Below are 25,588 nucleotides of genomic sequence, written 5' to 3'. Positions count from 1 at the left end.
TAATTGGGGGACACCCAGGTGAAGAATGGGACACCCTCGGCAGGAAGGGGACTCCGCGACTTCCAGACCTTCACCGTTTCTCCGATCCTAGCCGTGTGGGGTTGCTGGGGACTTAGAGTGTCTGCTGGTGATGGCCGCGACCGTCGCTATGGAGACAGATGATGCTGGAAATCGACTGCGGTTTCAGTTGGAGTTGGAATTTGTGCAGTGTTTAGACAACCCAAATTACCTTAACTGTACCCTCAGTGTTTACACATGTTAGAACTGCTCCAGTACGAACACTTCTGCAAGGAGCTGGTGAAAGCTCAGTGTGTGAAATTTATTGATGAGCAGCAAATTCTGCACTGGCAGCACTATTCCTGGAAGCAGATGCGCCTTCAGCAAGCCCTGGCGGAGCAGCAACAGCAGAATAACACATCAAGAAAATAAAAAGCTGGATCCTGACCAGGCTCCTAAGACATGTATATATTGCTTTTGTACAGTGAAGACAAAAAAAAACTGTTCCTATGTACCTTTATTATGGTAGCAGCCAGAATCATTAGTGTGCTTATTTAATTGAACTTTTTTTGTTACGAGATTATTTCTGTTAAACCAGAATTGTTTTACTTTGATTTCCCTGTGGATTTGTAAGCTTTTATTAGTATTTAACACAGAAATGTCTGAAGAACAAAATGTTAGCTGCTGCAGACCCATTTAAGGCAGTGGGGCATGAGGTAAGGGGAGGGCCACCAAGCCAAACCCTGCTCCTCATGTACAGTGGGGCCTTGGACAGGTCTCGGAGAAGGCAATGGCGCACCATTCCAGTACTCTTGCCTGGAAAATCCCATGGATGGAGGAGTCCATGGGGTCACTAAGAGTCGGACAAGACTGAGCGACTTCACTTTCACTTTTCACATTCATGCATTGGAAAAGGAAATGGCAACCCACTCCAGTATTCTTGCCTGGAGAATCCCAGGAATGGGGGAGCCTGGTGGGCCTCCGTCTATGGAGTTGCACAGAGTTGGACACGACTGAAGCAACTTAACAATGGCAGCAGGTGAAGAAAGTTGACAAGCTATTTCATTTTCATCCATGATGAATTTGAGATACCTGTGGGATATTCAAGTGTGCATGTTCATTAGAATGTCCGCATTGTAAGCAAGGAATGTATATTTGGATGTTATCAGCATATGATGGAAGTTGTTAGCAAATATATGGGAGCTGCAGTCATGAGGAGTGTATATTGTGAGAAGAAAGCAAGAATTGAATTCTGAAAAACACCAGTGATGAAATGACTGACAGAAGAAGATCCTGCAAAGGAACTGAATAGGCAAAGAAGTAAGGAAGGAAAGCAGGAAATGAAGTGTCTTGAAACCTGAGGGAAGACATTACCCCAAGAAAAAAGAAATAATCAACAATGTCAAATGGTTTTGTCATTTTGCTTAGTCACTCAGTCGTGTTTGACTCTTTGCAACCCCATGGACTGTAGCCTGCCAAGCTCCTCTGTCCATGAGGATTCTCCAGGCTAGAATACCAGAGTGGGTTGCCATGCCCTCCTCCAGGGGATCTTCCAAACCCAGGGATCGAACCCAGGTCTCCCACGTTGCAGGTGGGTTCTTGACCATCTGAGCCACCAGCGAAGCCCAAGAATACTGGAGTGGGTAGCCTGTCCCTTCTCCAGGGAATTTTCCCGACAAGAACTGAACAGGTATCTCCTGCATTGCAGATGGATTCTTTACCATCTGAGCTATCAGGGAAGCCCACTTAAAAGTGTCCATTGAGGTAGGGGAAGAAAGGAGACAACAATCACTGAATTTGTCGAAAGATGTTTGTGACATTGTCAAGAGAAGATTCACTGAGCAGACAGAGAAAAGATTGTAATAGGTAGAGAAATTTGTGGAGAGAATGTGAGGAAGTGGTCAAAGAGAGGGCTGACAGTGCTTTCAAGAATCTGAGCTATGATACATAGGAAGAAAGAGGAAAAGTTATAACTGAAGGGGAATATAAGGTAAAGGGTAGTTTTTTTAAGAGGGAAAAGATGAGCATATTTAAATGTTTACGGGAAAGATCAAATAGAAAGGGTGCTAGGAGAAAGTGGTTACAATTAATAGTCTGACAGAAGTGAGATCATAGAAGATCAAGAGTGGAGATGGGAAAGTATGCTGTAAGAGAGGAGAGAATTGAAGGGAGGAATAGTCAATAATAGTTGGAGACAAATACTCTACTCTCAATAATTAATAACACATGTAGACAGAAGGCCAATAAGGAAATAGCAGACTTACACTCCACTATAAACAAGTAGACCTAACAGACAAATGTATCACACTGCTTGCAACAACAGCAGTGTACATATTTCTCTCAAGTGCCAGGAACATTCTCTAGGGTCGGCCATGTGTTACTTCACAAATTTAAATCATACAGTGTATCTTCTCCTATGACAATGTAATAAAACTACAAATCAGTAACAGGGAAACTAATGTAGAGAGAGAAAAAAAAATTGATTTATTATACACCATGACGCAAAGAAAGGCAATCCCAAAGAAAAGGGATTCCCAAGGAAAGGCAGTGCCAAAGCATGTTCAAACTACAACACAATTGCACTCATTTCACATGCTAGCAAAGTAATGCTAAAAATTCTCCAAGCTAGGCTTCAATAGTACGTGAACCAAGAACTTCCAGATATTCAAGCTGGATTTAGAAAGGACAGAGGAACCAGAGATCAAATTGCCAATATCTGTTGGATCATAGAAAAAGAAGAGAATTCCAGAAAAAAAATCTACTTCTTCATTGACTATGCTAAAGCCTTTGACTGTGGAACACAATAAATTGGAAAATTTTTCAAGAGATGGGAATATCAGAACACCTTACCTGCCTCCTAAGAAACTTGTATGCAGGTCAAGAAGCAACAGGTAGAACTGGACATGGAACACCAGACTGGTTCCAAATTGGGAAAGGAGTACTTCAAGGCTGCATATTGTCAGCTTGCTTATTTAACTTATATGCAGAGTACATAATGAGAAATGCCAGGCTGGATGAAGCACAAGCTGGAATCAAGATTGCCAGGAGAAATATCAATAAATTCAGATATGCAGATGACACCACCCTTATGGTAGAAAGCAAAGAGGAACTGAAGAGCCTCTTGATGAAAATGAAAGAGGCTAGTGAAAAAGCTGGCTTAAGACTCAACATTCAGAAAACTAATATCATGGCATCCAGTTCCATCACTTCATGGCAAATAGAAAGGGAAAAAATGGAAACAGTGACAAACTTTATTTTCTTCCCAAATCACTGCAGACTGTAACTACAGCCATGAAATTAAAAAACACTTGCTCCTTGGAAGAAAATCTGTGACCAACCTAGACAGCATATTAAAAGGCAGAGATTATTTTGCCAACAAAGGTCCATCCAGTCATGTGTGGATGTGAGAGTTGGACCATAAAGAAGGTTGAGCACCAAAGAACTGCTGTTTTTGAACTGTGGTATTGAAGACTCTTAAGAGTCCCCTGGACAGGAAGGAGATCAAACCAGTCAATCATAAAGGAAAGCAATCTTGAATATTCATTAGAAGGACTGATGTTGAAGCTGAAGCTCCAGTACTTTGGATACCTGATGTGAAGAGCTGACTCATTAGAAAAGACCCTGATGCTGGGAAAGATTGAAGGCAGGATGAGAAGGGGATGACAGAGGATGAGCCGTTTGGATGGCATCACCTACTCAATGGTCATGAGTTTGAGCAAGCTCTGAGAGGTGGTGAAGGACAGGGAAGCCTAGTGTGCTGTAGTTCACAGGCTCACAAAGAGTCAGACATGGCTGAGTGACTGAACAGCAATACACTATGACGAAGTGGGATTTATCTCAGAAATAAAGAAGGGTGGTTCATTATAAGAAAATCAATCATTGTAACACATCACACTAACAAAATGAAGAAAGGAAATAATAATCACAATTGATGCAGAAAAAGCATTTGACAAAGTCCAATACTATTTTACAATTGGAAAAAAAGTCAGAAAACTAGGAATAGCAAGAACTTCGTCAATGTAATAAAAAGCATCTATGAACCCCAGGTGGCTCAGTGGTAAAGACTCTGCCTGACAATGCAGGTGACATATGTTTGATCCCTGGGTCAAGAAGATTCCTGGAAGAAAATGACAATCCACGTCAGTATTCTTGCCTGGAGAATCTCATGGACAGAGGAGCCTGGGGGCTACAGTCTTTAGGGTTGCAAAGAGTTGGAAGTGACTGAGAGACTGAGCATGCACACACATATGAACAACAAACAGCTAACATCATTCTTAATAATAAGTGGGTAAAAACATTACTCTTTAGATCAAGAAGACAAGGATGCTTCCTTTCACCACTGCTGTTCAGCATTGCACTGGATGTTTTAACCAAAGCAATTGTGAAGAAAAAAGAAATGAAATCCAAATTGGAAAGAAAGAAGTAAGACTGTCTCCGTTTGCAGATCACATAATCCTCTATAAAATCCCACAGGATTCTCACACCAAAAAGAAACCCTGCTAGAGCTAACAATTCAGTAAAGTTGCAGAATACAAAATCAGCACACAATGTTCAGCTAAGTTTCTCTATACACCAGCAATGAACAATCCAAAAGGAAAATCGAGAAAACAGCCCTCTTTACAATAGTATCTCCCCAAAATAAATACATAGAATAAATTTAACCAAGTAGGTGAAAGATCTGTACACTCAAATCTACAAAATATTGATGAAAGAAATTAAAGAAGACAGATATTCCATGTTCATGGATTGGAAGCCTTGATTTTGTTAAGATATCCATACTACTGAAAGTGATATACAGATTCAATCCAGTCTCTATCCAAATTTGAATGGCATTTTTTTTTTTTTGGCAGAAATAGAAAAAATGCATCCTAAAATTTGTATGGACACTTAAAGGAATCCCAAACAGCTTGAATAGTTTTGGAAAACAACAAAGTTGTAGGACTCACACTTCTTGATTTTAAAACTATAGTAATCAAGACAGTGTAGTACTGGCATAAAGATAGACAAGTAGACTAGTAGTATAGACTAGAGAGTCCAGAAGTAAACCTATATGGGTCAGATGAACTTCAACAAGGGTGCCAAGACCACTTAGTGGAATAAGCACAGTCTGTTGGGCAAAGGATGTTGGGAAAACTGAATATCCATGTACAGATGAATATAAGAAATTAAATTCAAAATCAATTAATGACCTAATTACAAGAACTAAACATAAAATTTTTAGAAGCAAATATAAATCTTCTTTACCTTGGATTTGATAATGTTTGAATAGGACACTGAAAGCAATAGCAATACAAGAACAAAAATAGATGGATTTATCAAAATTGAGAACTTTTGTTCAGCAAAGGTCTGTAAAAAAGAGAAGACAGCCTATAGAATGGCAGAAAATATTTGCAAATCATACATCTGATAAGGGCCCATATCCAGAATATGAAAAAAAAAATTTTGCAACTCAACGATAGAGCAGTGAACAGTATAATTTTAAGAAGGATGGAGAAACTCGAATTAGACATTTCTCTAAAGATATACAAATGGTCAATAAGACTTTAAAACATGCTGAACATCATTAGTCATAAAGGAAATACAAATCTAGACCATAACTTTACAAACCCACTAGGATGGCTATAATTGGGGGTAAATAAAGGAAATAAGTGTTGGGGAGGACATAGAGAAATTGGAATACTGATAAAATTGCTAATAGAAAAATGAAATGATGCAGGTGCTATGGGAAAAGTTTTCCTGTTTCTCTAAAAGGTAGCATAGAATTGTTATTCAACCGAGAAATTGCATTCCTAGATGTAAACCCAAAAGGGTTGAAATAGATACTGAAACAAATTCTTTCACATTAATGTTCAGAGCAGCACTATTAACAATAGCTAAAAGGTGGAAACAACTCAAATGAAGAAACAAATTGATAAAGAAATTGTGGTATATACCATAAAATCAAATATAGTTTGTGGTCAGTTGCTTCAGTCATGTCTGACTCTTTGGGACCATATGGACTGTAGCCCACCAGGCTCCTCTATCTATGGGATTTTCTTGCAAAACTGGAGTGGGTTGCCATGTCTTTCTCCAGGGTATCTTCCTGACCTAAGGATCAAACCCATGTCTCCTGCATCTGCAGGTGAATTCTTTACCACTGAGCCACTGGGGAAGACCCAAATATATTCAGCTGTAAAAAGGAATGATGTTCTTATACATGCTACAACATGGATGAACCTCAAAAGCGTAAGTAAAAGGATGTAGACAGAAAAGGTCACTTACTGTATGATTCACTGATATGAGATGTCCAGAATGGGTAAATTTGTAGAAGTGGAATGCAACTAGGGGTGGGTGGTGAGTAGGGAAGTGGCAAACTGCTTAATGGATAGGGAATTTCCTTTTTCTGCTAAAATGTAGGGATGGGGAGGGAGGTGGGAAGGGGGTTCAGGATGGGGAACACATGTACGCCCATGGCTGATTTATGTCAATGTGTGGCAAAACCACTACAATATTGTAAAGTAATTAGCCTCCAATTTAAATAAATAAATTAAAAAATATAAAAATAAATTTAAAAAAGAAATAAGATACAGGTGGAGGTCGCACAACATTGTGAACGTGATAGATGCCACTGTTCACTTAAGAAGTAGTTACTTTTATGATACATGAATTTCACCACAATTGAATAAAGAAGAAATAAAATAGTAACTATTTGAAAAAGAAAACTCTTCAGTAAGGCAGATATATAAATCAGAAGTCAAAAAAGAAAAAAAGTAACATTTAACAAACTAAATCGTGAGAGGACTTACTCTAGGAAACACCTGAGAAAAGACAAGCAAGTAGGAAAGAGCTGAAGTCATGTCAAAGCCAGTAGGGTCCAGGGCTCCTAGACCTCCTGTCTTTCCCATGGTGGGGAGGGTGTCCCCTTAGGCTTCTGAAAGTTACTTAGGCTTTTACTTCTCCCAAAAGCAGGCGTGAAGAAAAAGAAAGGAGTTGGAGGCAAAGAATAGGGAAAGACCTGCGGGATGTCCAGCCTCCTCACCAGTGGTCATTCTATCCTTTTCTCCCCTCCTTCACGGGGTTGTCTGTGTTGGTCTGATAGTGGTTTTGCCTTGGAAGGGGAGGAGGACCAAGGTCTGATTGGATGATGGAGGCAGGGTCCTGCCCTCGGTTGGCATTTGTGGACCCATGCTGCCATCAAGTGGAGCTTGTTTCTGTCAAAGCCAGTTACCTGGGCACAAGTGATGGAGCCATGGATTGGGAAGAAACTGGCCCTGTGGGGGTTGAGGAGGGTAGGGATGGGTGTTGGGGCATCCTGAGGGTGCGCCTGGACAACGGGCTCCCGGTTGTCCCTTCATCTGTGCGCTCCATGAGAGACTGGACCGTGGTTCCGCAGTTGTGGAAGGCCCTCAGATACCCCGGGGCAGCCCGAGATGCCTGCCACTGGGAGTGCCAAGTGTAACTGGCCCCAGTCCCAGAACCTCAAAGCCTCTCAGCCCCCAGTGAGGAAAGGGGCCGCCTGACCCCCAGTGTAGTCCCAGGCAGGGCACCCCAGCACTCCCCAGCAGGGACACCACTGACTGGAAAAATTGCAGAATCCCTCTGGGTCCAGCCCAAAATGGCAGACAGGGGAAGCTCCGCCCTCTGAGCTGGTCCTTCCCGGTGCTGTCGGCAGGGTCCAAGGCTCCTAGAGCTCCTGACTTTCCCATGGCAGAGCAGGGGTCCATTTAGGCTTCTGAAATTGTGGGGGTGGGGGTGGGGTGGGGGAGGAGAACCTCCAGCTTAGGCAGAGGTCAGAAGACCCAGCACAGCCTTGCTGATCCCTGGAGGCCTGGCCGAAGACAGGTGTCTGCTGCATGGACTTTTGAGATACACGTTCTGCTGGATGGCACTGTGGCTCCAGAAATGGCAGTCGCCCCTTTCCCAGCCCCCAGCAAGCCTTCCTCTCCTTCCTTTAGCCACCAGAGTACGGGATGGGGGTGGAGATGGGGAAACGCTCAGGTCACCTTCCTCCTCCTCTTCTTGCTTCTCCCACTACCTCCCTTCCTCCTCACTCCCCCCATCATCCCCATCATCCCCATCATCACGAGCAGCAGCAGGACCAATATCCCAATATCCTCATCACCGTCGATAGTCCAGCTCATACAGCACCCAGCTCTGTTTCAGCTGGGCTCCTCATAACCTTGGCCACTTTGGGATAACCTGCAGGTGTAGCTAGGCTGTTCTTGACTGCCTTCACGTGAACACCAATAACCCTCCAGAGATCCTACCAGTAGGCTTGCAGTTTTTTCTTTGTATCTTCAGCTCCTCCTAGCCTCTCTTGCTTGTCTGCACCATGCCTTTTCCTAGGCAGCAACCCGTTTTCCCGAGGATCTGGTGGGACAGAGGCAATCAGGTCCCAGGGAGGTCCAGAAGTTTTTGACCCCTTCTGTAATAAGGGGGAATCTTTCCATGAGTCTCGAGGGTCCAGAAGAGGCCACCAGGCTGCCTCCCTGCGTGGTACCTCTGAACACTCATTCTGTGCCCATGGGTGGGACTTTGGGGGATGGCATGGATTACACAGGTGGAATCTTTGGGAATGCTCCACTTGGCCTCGCCTACATTTGTCCACAGGTTTGCCATCTGGGTCTTTTCTGCCCACAGGCCTTGGTAGCCAGGCTCTCGCAGGCTTCAGTTCTACACCAGGGACCTGTCCGCACATCACCTTCAACCTTTCCAGGTGCCCTCCCCCCGCTAGCAATCCTATTAATTTTTATCCTCTGGGAAGTAGGTGGAGTTTAGGGGGAAGGGAGAGAGGAGGCAGGCTTGGGGATTTGAGGGGTCAGGTGGCAAGAAGGGAGCTTGGTGGGTTGGTTTGCCATGTAGATCTCTCAGCTTCTCAACCTAACTGCTGACAGTAGCCTAGTATTCACCCTGGAAGCTCACCCCCACCCCAGGGGAATTATGGATCCCCCCCCTTAAACACACACACGCACGCACGCATGCACAGACACGCACGCACGCACATAAGCAGGCATGGCAGGCATGACAAGGGAATCAGGGCCTTTATCCAGAGAGTTTTGGGATGTGTGCAAAGAAGGAAAACACACAACCTGAAAGCTGACAGTTTCCTTTCATTCGGGGACCTTCCTGAGGGGTACAGCCACTCTGATAGCTCTGAGGAAAGGTTTCCCTAGAGGTAAGAGAGGAAGGAGCCAGCCTATTTTAGGAGTTTTTGTTGAAAAAAAGCAAAGAAAAAATTAAAACGTGGGGAACACTGAAAGGTTACTGCTAGTCCACTGCCCACCCCCCCCATTCCAACCCTCCCCCACCTCCTCCCCCCACCCCAGGCCAGCGAAAGCCAGTAAACATACATACGTACATACATATATACACAGGAAACAGCCAGACATCTCATTCTCTGTGTGGGAAGGTTCCAAAGTCTGCGTCCATTGAAATCATTCCTAGATTCACATCTGAACTATCCAGGCCCTGTATCCTGCTCTTCCCCATCCTGAATCCCTCTCAGGGGGACACCTTTCGGGGCAGCTGCAGTGGCTGAGGGCAGGGCCACAGTCTTTGTTCATGGTAAAGGCCAGGGACATTGTTTGGTCCACGGGTGCAAGGGAAAGCAAGTGGTCACTGTGGCGTGAGTGTTTAAGGATGTCATGCCCATGCCACCCAGTGCCTCGCGAGAGACCAGTGTGGAAGGCGATCCCGAGTCTCTTGTAAGTTCCTCAACGGTTCTGTTCTTTGCTCCTTTAAAGTCTTCCTAGGTGTGTAACCCAAACAGGAGGGAGCTCCAAAGGAAAGCAAATCCACATCCCAAGGATTTCCCACACTCGGAAGTATCTTAAGGACTCTTAAAACTGAGGAGTGGCAGTTTCAGACATTCTTCTACTTATGCCAAGCTGTCCCAAGAGGTAGGCCAACACTTGAAATTGGTGAGAGAAACCAAACACACAGCAAACAACCCACTAAAACCAAAGTCACCACCTTCCTATCAGGTAGGACCTGAGGTGGATCTTTCCCAGGCATTAAACATCAGGACTTGTGGGACATTTACTTGGGGAAAATGCAGGGAGGAAGGAAAGAGGGCAGGGATTGGGACCAGCAAGTGGTGGAATCCCTACTCTCAGCATCACTTCACACCTTCCCCTGCCTTTGCCCAGGCTTACTTTCCTGAACTGGGGCACACACCCACACATAGGGTTGTATTCCTGAAAACATGCCTGTGCAGGCCCCACCACACCCCAACCCCCATGCTGGCACCCATTCCACCAAGTCTCGGCTGACCCGATGGTTGCCTTTCCTTCCTTGTTCCCTATCCTTCCTCCTTGTCCCTTTTCTGTTTGTCTTTCCACTTCCCAGTTGGGCACTAGGGCATCACAGAACAGGCCTCTCTCTGGATGGGGTTCAGCCCCTTGCCTACATGGCTGAGGCTCTGCCCTGGCTAATGGCTCTTGTCAAGAGGCCACGGTTGGTTCCACCTACCTACTTGGGACACAGTGCACTGGAGACCCCCTTCACACTTCACCTCCATTGTGATTCTTTCTTGTGCTTTCAGTTTGCTCTCCAGTTTCAGCTCCTCCCTTTTGATTCTTCCCTGTGTCCTGAAGGCAGGGTGCCTGGGAGCATCAACACTGCCGACACTTTTACTTTTCCTGTGGGAGTGAGGGGCATTCCCTCACAACCTTCCTTTAATTGCCATGGGAGATTATTACCTCATCCCTCTGGTGTGTGCCCTTCACCTCCCACTTTTAACCTACAGTTCCCGGATTCCTCCCTAGCCTTTCTGAGCCTGGCGTGCATGCCCCAGGCTCTTTAGCCCTGACATGCTCAGGGCATCCAAACTTGGCCACACCTTTCCTTTTGCCTTCTGGAGGCCTGCCAGGCCTACTGCCCGGGTGGTTTGGTTTGTCAGTCGGTCAGTCTGGAGCCCTGGAAGGCACTCAGGAGGGACCACTTCTGACAAGGGGCTGCCTGGCAGCATGTCCTTTGGCTTCCAGGCAGCTTGTGTTTCCCTTTCACTCCTTGTGTATGTTGTATGAGAGAAACAGTGAGGCGCCCTTGCACAGGGCCCAGGGGCAGGCAGTGTTGGAGCTTGGAGCTTGGAGGTGGCATGGTCACGGAGGTGGTCTTCCCACTCTGACTTTCAGTTTCTCTTAGCTGGCCTAGTGTCCTCAGTGTCCTTGCCATTCTGCTCTTTGGTTAAGGGGTAGGTACAGGTGTAGGAGAAAGCAGTAAGTAGTGTGGTTCAGTTTCCACTCTTCCCCTGCATCATCGACATCTCCCTTCTCTGGTGGTGATCCCTGCCATCCTCCAGAAAACCCCCAAGAACTAAACATAAATACATATACACAATGGAGTATTACTTAGCCATTAAAAAATATACATTTGAATCAGTTCTAATGAGATGGATGAAACTGGAGCCGATTATACAGAGTAAACCAGAAAGAAAAACACCAATACAGTATACTAACACATATATATGGAATTTAGAAAGATGGTAACGATAACCCTGTATGTGAAACAGCAAAAGAGACACAGATGTATAGAACAGTATTTTGGACTCTGTGGGAGAGGGAGAGGGTGGGATAATTTGGGGGAATGACATTGAAACATGTATAATATATAAGAAATGAATTGCCAGTCTAGTTTCAATGCAGGATACAGGATGCTTGGGGCTGGTACACTGGGATGACCCAGAGAGATGGTATGGGGAGGGAGGTGGGAGGAGGATTCAGGATTAGGAACACATGTATACCCGTGGCGGATTCATGTTGATGTATGGCAAAACCAATACAGTATTGTAAAGTAAAATTAAAAAAAAATCTTCAAAAGAAAATAAAAATAAACATGAATAAAACTGAAGGAGTTCCACGAATTACTTGGCACTGAAACAGCAAAAGAAGCTCAAGGCTTGCAAAAATATCTCTTGACTTTGCACTCCTTATAGCTGTCATGCTTATGGGAGCTCTTAAAGTCCAGAGGTGAGCCAGTAGGAGCCTCTGCAAGTCGCGCCCTGCTCCCTTTAGGTTCCCAAGACCAAGGGCGTGAAGGAAACAATACACATTTCACTGTATTCTTACAGGCTGTTGCCTCCATATCCAGGAGCCTGGCTAGGCTGGTTTTTAAAATCACTTTCAGTTTTTTACTTGTCATTGATCTATTCAGTTTTTCTGTTTTCCTGTTTCAGTCTTGATAGGGTGTACGTTTCTAAGTATTCATTTCTTCTGGATTGTTTATTTCATTCCCATATATTTGCTTGCAGTAATCTTTTATGATTTTTTTTATTTGTGTGGTTTCCATTTTAACTTCTTTTTTTAACTTTCTACTTTTATTTATTTGAACCCTTTTTTTCTTGAGTCTGACCAGAAGTTTATTATTATTATTTTTTTATCTTCAGAGAACCAGCTTTTAGTTTCTTTTATCTTTTGTATTGTTTTCTTCATATATGTTTTGATATTTATGATTTCTTTCCACTAACTTTGTTTTTTGGTTGTTCTTTTTCTAGTTGCATTAGGTATAAAGTTAGGTTATTTATTGTGGATATTTTTGCATAAACACTAACTATTTTTCACTATTGTTTCAGCTATTACTTTCCTTTTTGGCAAAATATCCAACTGATTTTCATAAAAATTACAGAGAACTTCACCTTGAAATTTATTTGGAACACTCTATCATCCATTCCCAGAGTTAATTAATATCCTGTAAATAATCCCTTCTGCATAAAGCCATTGAAAGAAGTTTACAGTGTTGAAATTGTCATTATCCCTTGCACTTGCTAGGGTAACACTCATTTTACAATTGATAAAACCTAAGAGCTGAGTCTTGAACTTTATTTGCAACCTTTATGGAGATAACAACATTGTTATTCCTATGGTGTATAATCCTCATACATTACTACAGTCCATTCCTATTGGAAATAAATTCTTTACCGTAATGGATTTATCCAGTGTATTCTTTACTTTTCCAGCTAATGAAAGTATGTACTCAATAGCTTTTTGCCTTTACTTGGGAGCGGAATCAATTTTCTGGACAGTAATGCTTCAGGGTTATACTGAGTGTCCTTATTCTTCACACATCCTGTTGGCTGTTCTGGAAGACATAAAGTTCCATAGAGATTTTACTTTGTTTTCAAATACAGATGATATGCTTCTTTGCTCTCTTTCTCATGCCTCCTCACAGAAAGACAACATCCACTTGCTAAAGCTTTTAACATTTAAGTGTCATAATGCTGCAAAAGAAAAACTGCAGGTTTCCCAAATCCATGTTTGAGAAAGCTATCTTGAATGCTGCCTCCAAGGCTTGAATTCCTCAGGAAGGGTTTCTGATGTTAGAAAAAGGGTTTCAGCTAGATTTATTTATTTATTTTTTTAATTATTATTATTTTTTTATTTTTTTATTTTTTTTAAATTTTAAAATCTTTAATTCTTACATGCATTCCCAAACATGAACCCCCCTCCCACCTCCCTCCCCACAACATCTTTCTGGGTCATCCCCATGCACCAGCCCCAAGCATGCTGCATCCTGCGTCAGACATAGACTGGCGATTCAATTCACATGATAGTATACATGTTAGAATGTCACTCTCCCAAATCATCCCACCCTCTCCCTCTCCCTCTGAGTCCAAAAGTCCATTATACCCATCTGTGTCTCTTTCCCTGTCTTGCATACAGGGTCGTCATTGCCATCTTCCTAAATTCCATATATATGTGTTAGTATACTGTATTGGTGTTTTTCTTTCTGGCTTACTTCACTCTGTATAATCGGCTCCAGTTTCATCCATCTCATCAGAACTGATTCAAATGAATTCTTTTAACGGCTGAGTAATACTCCATTGTGTATATGTACCACAGCTTTCTTATCCATTCATCTGCTGATGGACATCTAGGTTGTTTCCATGTCCTGGCTATTATAAACAGTGCTGCGATGAACATTGGGGTACATGTGTCTCTTTCAATTCTGGTTTCCTCGGTGTGTATGCCCAGCAGTGGGAGATAGGCTTTAAGTTGCCCTAATTTTTCTAAAACCTCATACAATGCACCAACACCAAGGTTTTCTCTGGTTAGTTGTTGCTGATATTGGATTGCAGTTTCTCTCTTATGGCCAAATGTCCATATTTTTACTCAGCTGTAACTATTTGGACCCAGTTTTATAGAACTAGATCATGAAGCTTTCAAGGCCTTAAGGTAGAATTTGATGAACCCACCTAAACTTGGGCATCCCAATTATAATATTCTTTTTTTCCTTTCTCTATATGAAAAGATAGGGGATGCCTTTGAGGTAGTCACCTATAAACAGAGGATTCACCATAGATCCACAGGGTATTATAGCCAGCATCTGGATCCTGTGGCAAAGGGATACCCCATTTGTGTTAGAGTAATTATGGTCACTGCTTTTTTGGTGAACACCAATGAGAAAACTGTGAATTATTCTTTAACCTTTTTTGTACCTCTTGTAGCAGAAGCACTCCTGAAATCTAATCAGGCTCAACTTTTTCTCAAGTAGCTGCTTCACCTCCTGTGAAGTCCTTTTGTTTCCTGCCGTCCACCTAAACGTTTTACATTGTAAGAACATTAACCCAACTATTCTTCCCTGCATCACCAACATATTCTTTCACAACTGTTTGATCCCTGGATCAGGAAGATCCCCTGGAGAAGGGAACAGCAATCCACTCCAGTATCTTGCCTGGAGAATCTCACGAACAGAGGATCCTGGCGGGCTACAGTCCATAGGGTCGCACAGAGTCAGACATGAATCAAGCAGACTTAGCACGCACGTATGTCTTTTGACGTAAAATAATTATGGATATTATATACTTATTGCCATTTAATTACATGTTTTTCCAGTTGTTTTTTTGTAGTTCTTCCTTTTTCTGTATTTTGTAGTTCAATGATTTTCTTTAGTAGTATGCTTGCATTCCTTTCTCATTTGTTTTTGTGTATGTATCATAGATTTTTGATTTGTGCCTACCATGGGATTCATATGTGTTGATCTATTACTATATCTGCTTGTTTTAAACAGGTAGTGCTCGAAATTCAAGCAAGTACTAAAGGACCTAAATTTATTAATAGTACTATCTTCCACTATACTTTATGTTTTTGATGTTACATTTTATATCTTTGTGTTTGTCCCTTTACTGATTATTGCAGTTATATTTGATTTTGTGTTTTATTTTTAATTTTCATACTGGCTGATTTAAGAGGTGGAATCTTAGTCTTTGCCATATATTTGCCTTTAGTAGTGAGATTTTTCATTTTGTCTAGGTACTTCTTATTAAACCCTTTTCTTTTCTACTTAGATAATACACGTTAACATTCTTGTAAGGTGAGTTTAGTATAGAAGAAATCATTTATTTCTTCTCTGAGAAGTTCTTTATCTCGTCTTCAGTTCTAAATCATAATCTTGCTGGGTAGATAATCCTAGGTTGCAGGGTTTTTTTTGTTTGTTTTAGCACTTTAAATATTTCATGCCACTCCTTTCCACCTTGTAAAGTTTGTGCAGAAAAATCAGCTGATAGCCTTATGAGGGGTTCCCTTGTATATAAATCTATTTTTTTCTCTTGCTACCTTTATAATGTTTTTCTTTTTTTTCCTTTTTAAAAACTTTTATTTTATATTGAAGCATAGTTGATTAACAATGTTGTGTTTCAGTTGGATAGCAAAGTGATTCAGTTATATATAAACATGCAGTTATTATTTTTTATTTTCCCCATTTAGGTTATTACAGAATATTCAGCAGCATTCCCTGTGCTATACAGTAGGTCCTTGTTGATTATCTATTTTATATATAGTAGTGTGTACATGTCAATCCCAGATGCCCAATCTATCCCTGCCCTGCACCCTTACCCCCTGGTAACTATAATATTGTTCTCTAAGTCTGTGAGTATGTTTCTATTTCATAAATAAGTTCATTTGTATCATTTTTTTTAAGATTCTGCATGTAAGCAATAATACTTATATTTGAGGGGCCTGTAATGTCATACTGAACAAGGGGACGCAACGGAGGCCGGCCGGAGCCGTTGCCGTCGCCATGACCCGCGGTAACCAGCGCGAGCTCGCCCGCCAGAAGAATATGAAAAAGCAGAGCGACTTGGTTAAAGGAAAGCGCCGAGATGATGGGCTTTCTGCTGCCGCCCGCAAGCAGAGACCTGGAACATCATCCTGAGGAAGGAGCTGAGGCCCTTAGAAGGAAGGCTGCAAGACCTAGATTTATGCTCCCTCTTCCTCATTCTTCCTCAGTTTGTGCCTAGGCTTGAAAGTTGGCCCAGACCCTGCTGCTGACGGAGTTCCCGTGGTTAGCTGCTCTCAAGTGTTCACATTCTCTTCTGTCATTCCTCATGGAATGAGAGTAGATGTTCTCTTCCCATTGCGTTTGACCTCAACATCAGGATTAAAACTTACGGTAGTCTCTGTGCGCCTTTCTTCCCATGCCCTGGTTTGTTCTAGGGTTCTGGGCTTCTTACATCCCTGTACCCAGGGGTGGACGCCTGTTTTCCTTTTTGTTGCCAAAGGCAGTGCCAAGTAAGTCTTTGGTCCCCTTTGGTCTTTCCCTGCCCCCCTCTCTACCATGAGAGCCAGGAATGAGCTGGTGCTACCCTGTCTGCTGGATTAGCAGTGATTCCTGAGCTGCTGACTTGGAATCAGGCTCTTGAGCTGCGTTGAAGAAGTAATGGTAGCTCCAGTGAGTCAGATACTCTGCCCAGGGAATTAGGGTGTGTGTGGCCACTTTTTTCAAGTCAGACATACTACTGACTTCAACTTAAAGGGAGGTAACTTCCCATTGTGTCTTTGAGGAATCTGTTGGGCTGGACAGCTCCTGTGAGTTAAGACTAGGGATACACATTCAAGGGAACTCCAGTTTGTTTAAAGTACCTAGATTGGATACTTGTCATTTGGCAATACTAACACGATGACAGTGTCGCCTGAAGAGAGGATGCTGGGGGTCCGGGGTGGGGGACGGACAGAATGGTGGTAGTAGCAGCCCCAGATAGAGGAGTACACAGGCCCAGCATGAGGCAGCCTTGACCCAGAAGGTAGCCCAGCTACCTGTGATGAAGGTCTTTTCCAGCTCTGCTCCCTCATAGCTGTGGAACCAAAGTCTCTGGTTAGAGAGTCTGCAGGGCCGTGACTCAGAGCTTAGAGCTATCCTACTGCCCCACCAAAGAATATGGTAGACTCGTGTGTCTCGGGAGAACTCAGGACTGGCCTTGAAGTGCTCTTTTCCCTAAAACAACTAGGTTTTCGGAAGAGTATCCCAGGCCCCCCTCCATCTTACCTGAACCAGTTGGTGAGGGTAACCATGACATAAAGTGATGCAAGGAAGAAGACGAAGTGGAAAGCAGAATAGCTGTAGGAAAGCTGCTGGACTTGCATTGGAGGAGCTGGAGAGGTCTCTTGGTCAGCTGGTCTCGCAGCCACACCTCTTGGCCCTGGAGAGAGAAAAGAACTGCTGGTAGCAGAGCTGCTGAAACACCTCTTCCCTTCCTCAGCCTCTTTCATGAAGGCATTTGCACCCTTTGGCATTCTGCAGAAATCTACACTTACGGATCCTCACTTGACACTTGCCTTCCTCTGGTGCCACTGTTTCAGGGCAGCAGAAGCAAGAGTGAGGGCTTCTGTAAGATGAAAGGCAGCATGTTTTGGAAAAAGAATGTCTGGGAAATAGTACAGGAAACTCTTTAAAAAGATGGGTGTGGTATGACAAGTGGAGGCACACCTGGGTTCAAATTCTAGCTCCAGTATATGACTGGCTATGGGAACTTTGGTAAGATGTTTAACCTCTGTGCCTCAATTTCTCCATTTGTAAAATGGAGCAAACACCTACCTCACAGGGTTGTTGTGAGGACTAAATTAAATGAGATTGTGTATGTAAAAAAAATAATTATACTTGTATTTGTCTTTTTCAGGCTGACTTACTTCATTTAGTATGATAATCTCCAGGTCTTATTGCTTAAAATGGCATTATTTTGTGCTTTTTAATGGCTAAGTAGTATCCCCTTGTACATGTGTACCACATCTTCTTTATCCACTTTGGCTGATGGACATTTAGGTTGCTTACATATCAGGACTGCAAAGAACATTGTGTGGATATATCCTTCCGAACCATGTTTTTCTCTGGATATATGCCTAGGAGTGGAATTGCAGTAGCATGTGTTGGCTCTGTTTTTAGTTTTTTGAGGAACTACCATATTATTTTCTACTGTGGCTGAACCAATTTATATCCCCTCCAGCAGTGAAAGAAGGTTCCCTTTTTACCACACCCTCTCCAGCATTTAATGATGTAGACTTTTTAATGATGGTCATTCTGACTGTTGTGAGGTGATATGTCATTGTAGTTTTTTTTTTCTTTTTTAATTTATTCATTTTTAATTGGGGCATAAATGCTGTAAAATATGGTGTAGTTTACTGCCATACATCAACATGTTTAAGCCATAGGCCTACATATGTCCCCTTGCTCTTGAACCTCCCACTCACCTCCCACCCTATATCACCCCTCTAGGTTGTCACAGAGCACCAAGTTTGAGCTCCCTGGGTCCTACAGCAAATTCCCACTGGCTATCTATTTTACATATAGTAAAGTATATGTTTCAATGCTACTCTTTATTTGTCCTACCCTCTCCTTCCTCCTTTCTGTCCAAAAATCTGTTCTCTAAGTCTGTGTCTCCATTGCTGCCATGAAATATGTTCATGAGTACCATATTTCTAGACTGCAAATATATGTGTTAATATATAATATTTTTTTACACTTTCTGACTTACTTCACTCTGTATAATAAGCTCTATGTCATCCACTTCATTAGAACTGACTCAAATGCATTCTTTTATGACTGAGAAATACTCCATTGTATATGTATGTACCACAGCTTCTTTGTCCATTCATTTGTCAGTAGACATCTAGGTTGCTTCCATGTCCTAGCTATTGTAAATAGTGCTGTGATGAATATTGTGGTACCTGTGTCTTTTTTTTAATATAAATTTATTTTAATTGGAGGTTAATTACTTTACAATATTGTATTGGTTTTGCCATACATCAACATGAATCCGCCACAGGTATACACGTGTTCCCCATCCTGAACCCCCTTCTCTCCTCCCTCCCTGTACTATCCCTCTGGGTTGTCTCAGTGCACCAGCCCCAAGCATCCAGTATCATGCATCTAACCTGGACTGGTGATTTTGAATTATGGTTTCCTCAGTGTATATTTCCAATACTGGGACTGTTGGTTCATGTGGTAGTGGTAGTTTTATTCTCAGTTTTATTGGTGTAAAGTGGTACCTCATTGTAGTTTTGATTTGCATTTCTTTAATAATGAGCACTGTTGAGCATCTTTTCATGCATTTATTAGCCATCTGTATGTCTTCTTTGGATAAGTGTCTGCTTATCTGCTTAGGGATTTTGCCTACTTTTTTTATTAGGTTGTTTGTTATCCTGGTATTGAGCTACATGAGCTGCTTGTATATTTTGGAGATTAATTCTTTGTCAGTTCTTTCATTTGCTTTTCTTGTATTCTGAGGGTTGTGTTTCCACCTTGTTCATAGTTTCTTTTGCTGTGCAAAAGCTTTTAAGTTTAATTAGGTCCCATTTGTTTATCTTTATTTCCATTACTCTAGGAGGTGGGTCATAAAGAATCTTGCCATGATTTATGTCAAGGAATGTACGGCCTATGTTTTCCTCTGAGAACTTCATAGTTTCTGGCCTTATATTTATGTATGGTGTAATATTAGGAAGTTCTAGTTTTATTCTTTTACATGTAGCTGTCCAGTTTTCCCAGCACCACTTATTGAAGAGGCTGTCTTTTTTCCATTGTATGATCTTGCCTCCTTTGTCAAAGATAAGGTGCCCATAAGTGCATGTTTATCTCTGGGCTTTCTATCTTGTTCCATTGGTGTATATTTCTCTTTTTTGTGCCAGTACCATACTGTCTTGATGACTGTAGCTTTGTAGTATAGTCTGAAGTCAAGAGAGTTGATTCTTTCAGCTCTGTTTTTCTTTTTCAAGATTGCTCTGGCTTTGTTGTTGTTGTTCATTTGCTCAGTCTTGTCTGACTTTTTGTGACCCCATGAACTGCAGCATGCCTTTCTTCATTTCGGATCTTGTGTTTTTCGATATAAATTGTGAAAAATTTTGTTGTAGTTCTATTTTGGAAGTTCTAGCCGTAGCAAGCCAGAGAAGGCAATGGCAACCCACTCCAGTACTCTTGCCTGGAAAATCCCATGGATGGAGGAGCCTGGTAGGCTGCAGACCATGGGGTTGCTAGGAGTCAGACACAACTGAGCGACTTCACTTTCACTTTCATGCATTGGAGAAGCAAATGGGAACCCACTCCAGTGTTCTTGCCTGGAGAATCCCCGGGATGGGGGAGCCTGGTTGGCTGCCGTCTCTGTTGTCACACAGAGTCGGACATGACTGAAGCGACTTAGCAGCAGCAGCAGCAATAACAATCAGAGAAGAATAAGAAGAAGCCAGATTGGAAAAGAAGTAAAACTCTCACTGTGTGCAGATGGCATAATAGTATACATGCTGGTGCTGCTGCTGCTAAGTCAATTCAGTCGTGTCTGACTCTGTGAGACCCCATAGACGGCAGCCCACCAGGCTCCCCCATCCCTGGGATTCTCCAGTCAAGAACACTGGAGTGGGTTGCCATTTCCTTCTCCAATGCATGAAAGTGAAAAGTGAAAGTGAAGTTGCTCACTTGAGTCCGACTCTTAGCGACTCCATGGACTGTAGCCCACTAGGCTCCTCCATCCATGGGATTTTCCAGGCAAGGGTACTGGAGTGGGGTGCCATTACCTTCTCTGCATAGAAAATCCTAAAGATGAAGGAAACCAAAAAATTGCTAGGTCTAATCAGTGAATGTAGCAGTTACTAGATACAAAATTAATGCACAGAAATCCCTTGTATTCCTATATACTAACAATGAAAAATCAGAAAGAGAAATTAAGGAAACAATCTAATTCACCATTTCTACAAAAGAATAAAATACCTAGGAATAAACCTACCTAAAGAACTGTATGCAGAAAACTATAAGATACTGATGAAAGAAATAGGAGACAACACTAACAGATGGAAAGAGACACCATATTCTTGGATCAAAAGAATCAATATTGTAAAAATGACTGTACTACCCAAAGCAATTTATAGATACAATGCAAACCCTATCAAACTATAAATGGTATTTTTCTCATTGTAGTTTTGGTTTGCATTTCTCTAACTGTTAGTGATGTTAAGCATCTTTTCTGTGCTTCTTGGCCATCTGTTTGCGTTCTTTGCAGAAATATCTATTTAGGTCATCTGCCTTTTTTTTTTTTTTAACTGAGTTGTGTGTGTATGAGATTTACTGAGCCGCATGAGCTCTTTGTAAATTTTAGGGAATAATCCCTGTTAGTTGCTTCATTTGCAAATATTTCTTCAATTCTTTAGTTTTCCTTAATGATTTCCCTATCTTTGCAAAAGTTCCTGAGTTTAATGAGGTCCAAATTGTTTCTTTTCATTTTTCTAGGAGGTGGGTTCACCAAGATATTACTGCAGTTTATGTCAAAGAGTGTTTTGCTTGGGTTTGCTTCTAAGAGTTTTATAATATTCCACCCAACTTTTAGGTCTTTCTTTCATTTTAAATTTATTTTCATGTAGGGTGTTAGTGAGTGTTCTAATCTCATTCTTTTACATGTAGCTGTCCAGTTTTTCCAGCACTTATTGAAGGGATTGTCTTTTCTGCATTGTATATTCTTAACCTCTTTTGTCATAGATTAATTGGCCATGGATGTGTGATTTTATTTTCAGCTTTCTTTTTGTTCCATTAATCTATTTTTTGGTTTCTATGTCAGTACCATACTCTTTTGATAACTGTAGCTTTGTGGTAGAGTCTGAAGTCAGGGAGCCTGATTTCCTCCAGCTCTGATTTTCATTCTTAAGATTACTTTGTCTCTTCAGAGTCTTTCATACCTCCATACAAATTTTAATGTTTTTATTCCAGTTCTGTTAAAAATGTCATTGATAATTTGATAGGGATTGCAATGATTCTGTAGATTGTTTTGAGTAGTATAATTATTTTGACAATATTGATTTTTCTGATTCAGGAGCATGGTATATCTTTTCATTTGTTTGTGTCATCTTTAGTTTCTTTCATTGGGATCTTATAGTTTTCAGCATACTGGCCTTTGCCTCAGACTGGTTTAATCCTAGACAATTTACTGGTTTTGATATGATGGTAAATGTGATTGTTTGTTTTATTTCTCTGTCTGATCTTTCATTGTTAGTATATAGAAAAGCAACAGATTGTTTGTATTAATTTTAAATCCTGCAGCTTTACTCAGTTCATTGGTGAACTCCACTAGTTTTCCGATGCCATCTTTTGAGATTTTCTATGTATAGTTTAAAGCCTTCAACAAACAGTGACAGTTTTACTTCTGATTTTCCAATTTGCAATGATTTTATTTCTTCTTTTCCTCTGATTGCCTTGGCAAGGACTTCCAAAACTATTGAATAAAACTGATGAGGGTGGTCATCCTTGTCTTGTTCCTCATCTTAGAGGAAATGCTTTCAGCTTTTCACCATTGAATATAATGTTAGCTGTAGGTTTGTCATATATGGCTTTTATTATGTTGAGGTAGGTTTCCTCTATATCCACTTTCTAGAGAGTTTATCATAATTGTGTGTTGAATTTTGTCAAAAGGTTTTTCTCTATCTTTTTGCATGATCATATGGTTTTTGCTTTTCAATTTATTGATACAGTATATAACATTGGTTGATTTGCAAAATCAATATTTAAAAATATTTGTATCCCTGAGGAAAATTCCACTTCATCATGGTGTCTGATTGTTTTAATGTATTGTTGGATTTGGATTCCAGTATTTGGTTGAGAATCTTTGCATCCATATTCATCACTGATATTGGCCTGTGATTATCTTTTTTGTGTTATCTTTGTCTCGTGTTGATATCAGGATGATGGTGGACTCATAGAATGAATTTGGAAGTATTACTTCTTTTCAAATTTTTGGAATAGTTTCAGATGGGTAGGTGTTAACTCTTCTATAAATGTTTGATAGAATTAACCTCTGAAACCACTTCTGTTCATTGGAAGTTTTAAAGTCATACTTTCAATATCAGTACTTGTGATTGGTCTATAAATATTTTCTAGTTCTTCTTGGTTCTGTCTTGGGAGACTGTACCTTTCTAAGAATCTGTCCATTTTTTCTTGGTTGTCCATTTTATTGACTTACAGTTACTTGTAGTATCTTATGATCCTTTGTATTTCTGTGATGTCCATCGTAGCTTCTCCTTTTTCATTTCTAATGTTATTGATTTGAGCCTTCTCCCTCTTTTCTTGATGAATCTGGCTATAGGTTTATCAGTTTTGTTTATCTTTTCAGAGTCAGATTGTAGTTTCATTGATCTTTTCTATTGTTTTCTCCATCTCTATTTCTTTGATCTCTTCTCTAATCTTTATGATTTCTTTCCTTTTACTATTTTGGGGTTTTGTTTTTTTCTCTTCCCCTAGTATCTTTAGGCATAAGGTTAGGCTGTTTATTTGAGATTTTTCTTGTTTCCTGAAGTAAGGTTGTATATAACTTCCCTGTTAGAACTGCTTTGCCACATCCCATAGGTTTTGGATAACTGTGCTTTCATTTTCTTTTGTCTCTGTGTATTTTATTTTATTTTTTATTTTTTTCTCTCTTTTTTAAAATTTTTATTTTTACTTTATTTTACTTTACAATACTGTATTGGTTTTGCCATACATTGACATGAATCCACCACGGGTGTACATGCGATCCCAAACATGAACCCCCCCTCCCACCTCCCTCCCCACAACATCCCTCCGGGTCATCCCCATGCACCAGCCCCAAGCATGCTGTATCCTGCATCAGCCATAGACTGGTGATTCGATTCTTACATGATAGTATACATGTTTCAATGCCATTCTCCAGAATGATCTAATTTGGTCTCTGTGTATTTAAAAAAATTTTCTTTGATTTCTTCAGTGATCCATTGGTTGTTTAGTTGTATATTGATTCCCCTCCATGTATTTGTAGTTTTTACCATTTCTTTTTCCTTGCAGTTGATTTCTAATTTCAATAATTCTGTGATCAGAAAAAGATTCTTGATAAAATTTCAATTTTCCCCCTAAGTCCAAAAGACCTTTGTTTACATCTGTGTCTCCTTGCTGCCCTGTAAGTAAGATCATCGGTACCACCTTTCTAGATTTCATATATATGTGTTAATATATGGTATTTGTCTTTCTCTTTTTGATTTATTTCACTCTGTATAATAGGCTCTCGGTTCATCCACCTCATTAGAATTAACTCAAATGAATTCCATTTTATAACTAAGTAATATTCCATTGTGTATATGTACCACAACTCCCTTATCTATTCACCTTCCAATGGACATCTAGGTTGCTTGCATGTCCTGGCTTTTGCAAATAGTGCTGGAATGAACATTGGGGCACATATGTATTTTTCAATTCTGATTTCCTCAGCGTATATGCCCAGTAGCAGGATTGCTGGGTCATATGGCAGTTTTATTCCTAATTTTTTAAGGAATCTCCATACTGTTCTCCATAGTGATTTTATCAGTTTATATTGCCACCAACAGTGTAAAAGTGTTCCCTTTTCTCCACACCCTCTCCATCATTTATTGTTTATAAACTTTGATTATGGCCATTCTGACCAGTGTGAGATGATTCCTCATTGTGTTTTTGATTTGCAGTTTTCTAATTATGAGTGATGTTGAGCATCCTTTCATGTGTTTATTAGCCATCTGTGTGTATTCTTTGGAGAAATGTCTGTTTAGGTCTTCTGCTTACCTTTGATTGGGTTGTTCATTTTTCTGGTATTGAGCTGCATGAGCTGCTTGTATATTTTGGAGATTAATTCTTTGTCAGTTGTTTCATTTGCTATTATTGTCTTCTATTCTAAGGGCTGTCTTTTTACCTTGCTTATAGTTTCCTTTTTTTGTGCAAAAGCTCAGTAGTAGAAGGAGAGTGTGGGATGATTTGAGAGAATAACATTGAAACATAGATATTACAATATGTAAAATATATGACCAGTGTGAGTTTGATGTGTGAAGCAGGCCACCCTAAGGTGGTACTCTGTGACAACCTGGAAGGATAGGGTTGGAAGGGAGGTGGAGGGGGTTCAGGATGGTAGAGACACATGTATACCTATGGCTAATTCATACTGATATATGATAAAAACATCACACTTTTAATTAGCTTATATATAAAATAAATATTTTAAATGATTTCAACTTTCTTAAAAGTGCCACTACTATTGTGTTACTGTTGACTTCTTGTTTAATGGCTATTAGCTTTTGCCTCATACATTGGGATTCTATGTTGGGTGCATGCATGCATACTCAGTTGCTTCAGTCATGTCTGACTCTTTGTGATCCTATGGATTGTAGGTTGCCAGGCTCCTCCATGGGATTCTCCAGGTAAGAATACTAGAGTGGGTTACCATGCCTTTCTTCAGGGATCTCTCCCACCCGGGGATCAAATCCAGGTCTCCTGCATCTTCTGCATTGCAGGTGGATTCTTTAAGTTGAGCCACTGGGGAAGCCCATGTTGGGTGCGTATATGTTTTCAATTTACAGTCTTCTCGAATTGACCTTGATTTTTATGTAGTTTCCTTCTT

At 41.1% G+C, this 25,588-nt stretch overlaps 1 protein-coding gene and 1 pseudogene across 1 annotated transcript in view; both read left to right on the top strand.

Moving 5' to 3' along the window:
* Window positions 1-4,394, top strand: part of LOC114111738 (mediator of RNA polymerase II transcription subunit 31-like) — a 33,686-nt pseudogene extending 29,292 nt beyond the window's left edge.
* The window catches only part of NBDY (negative regulator of P-body association), a 66,991-nt gene that overhangs the window by 29,292 nt on the left and 12,111 nt on the right, over window positions 1-25,588 (top strand). The gene's annotated exons all lie outside the window — the stretch shown is intronic.

Source organism: Ovis aries, chromosome X (genome assembly GCF_016772045.2).
Source record: "Ovis aries strain OAR_USU_Benz2616 breed Rambouillet chromosome X, ARS-UI_Ramb_v3.0, whole genome shotgun sequence".
In the NCBI taxonomy this organism is placed as follows: Eukaryota; Metazoa; Chordata; class Mammalia; order Artiodactyla; family Bovidae; genus Ovis; species Ovis aries.
The sequence above is the reverse complement of the archived record's forward strand: the minus strand, read 5'-3'. Positions and strand labels throughout refer to the sequence as shown.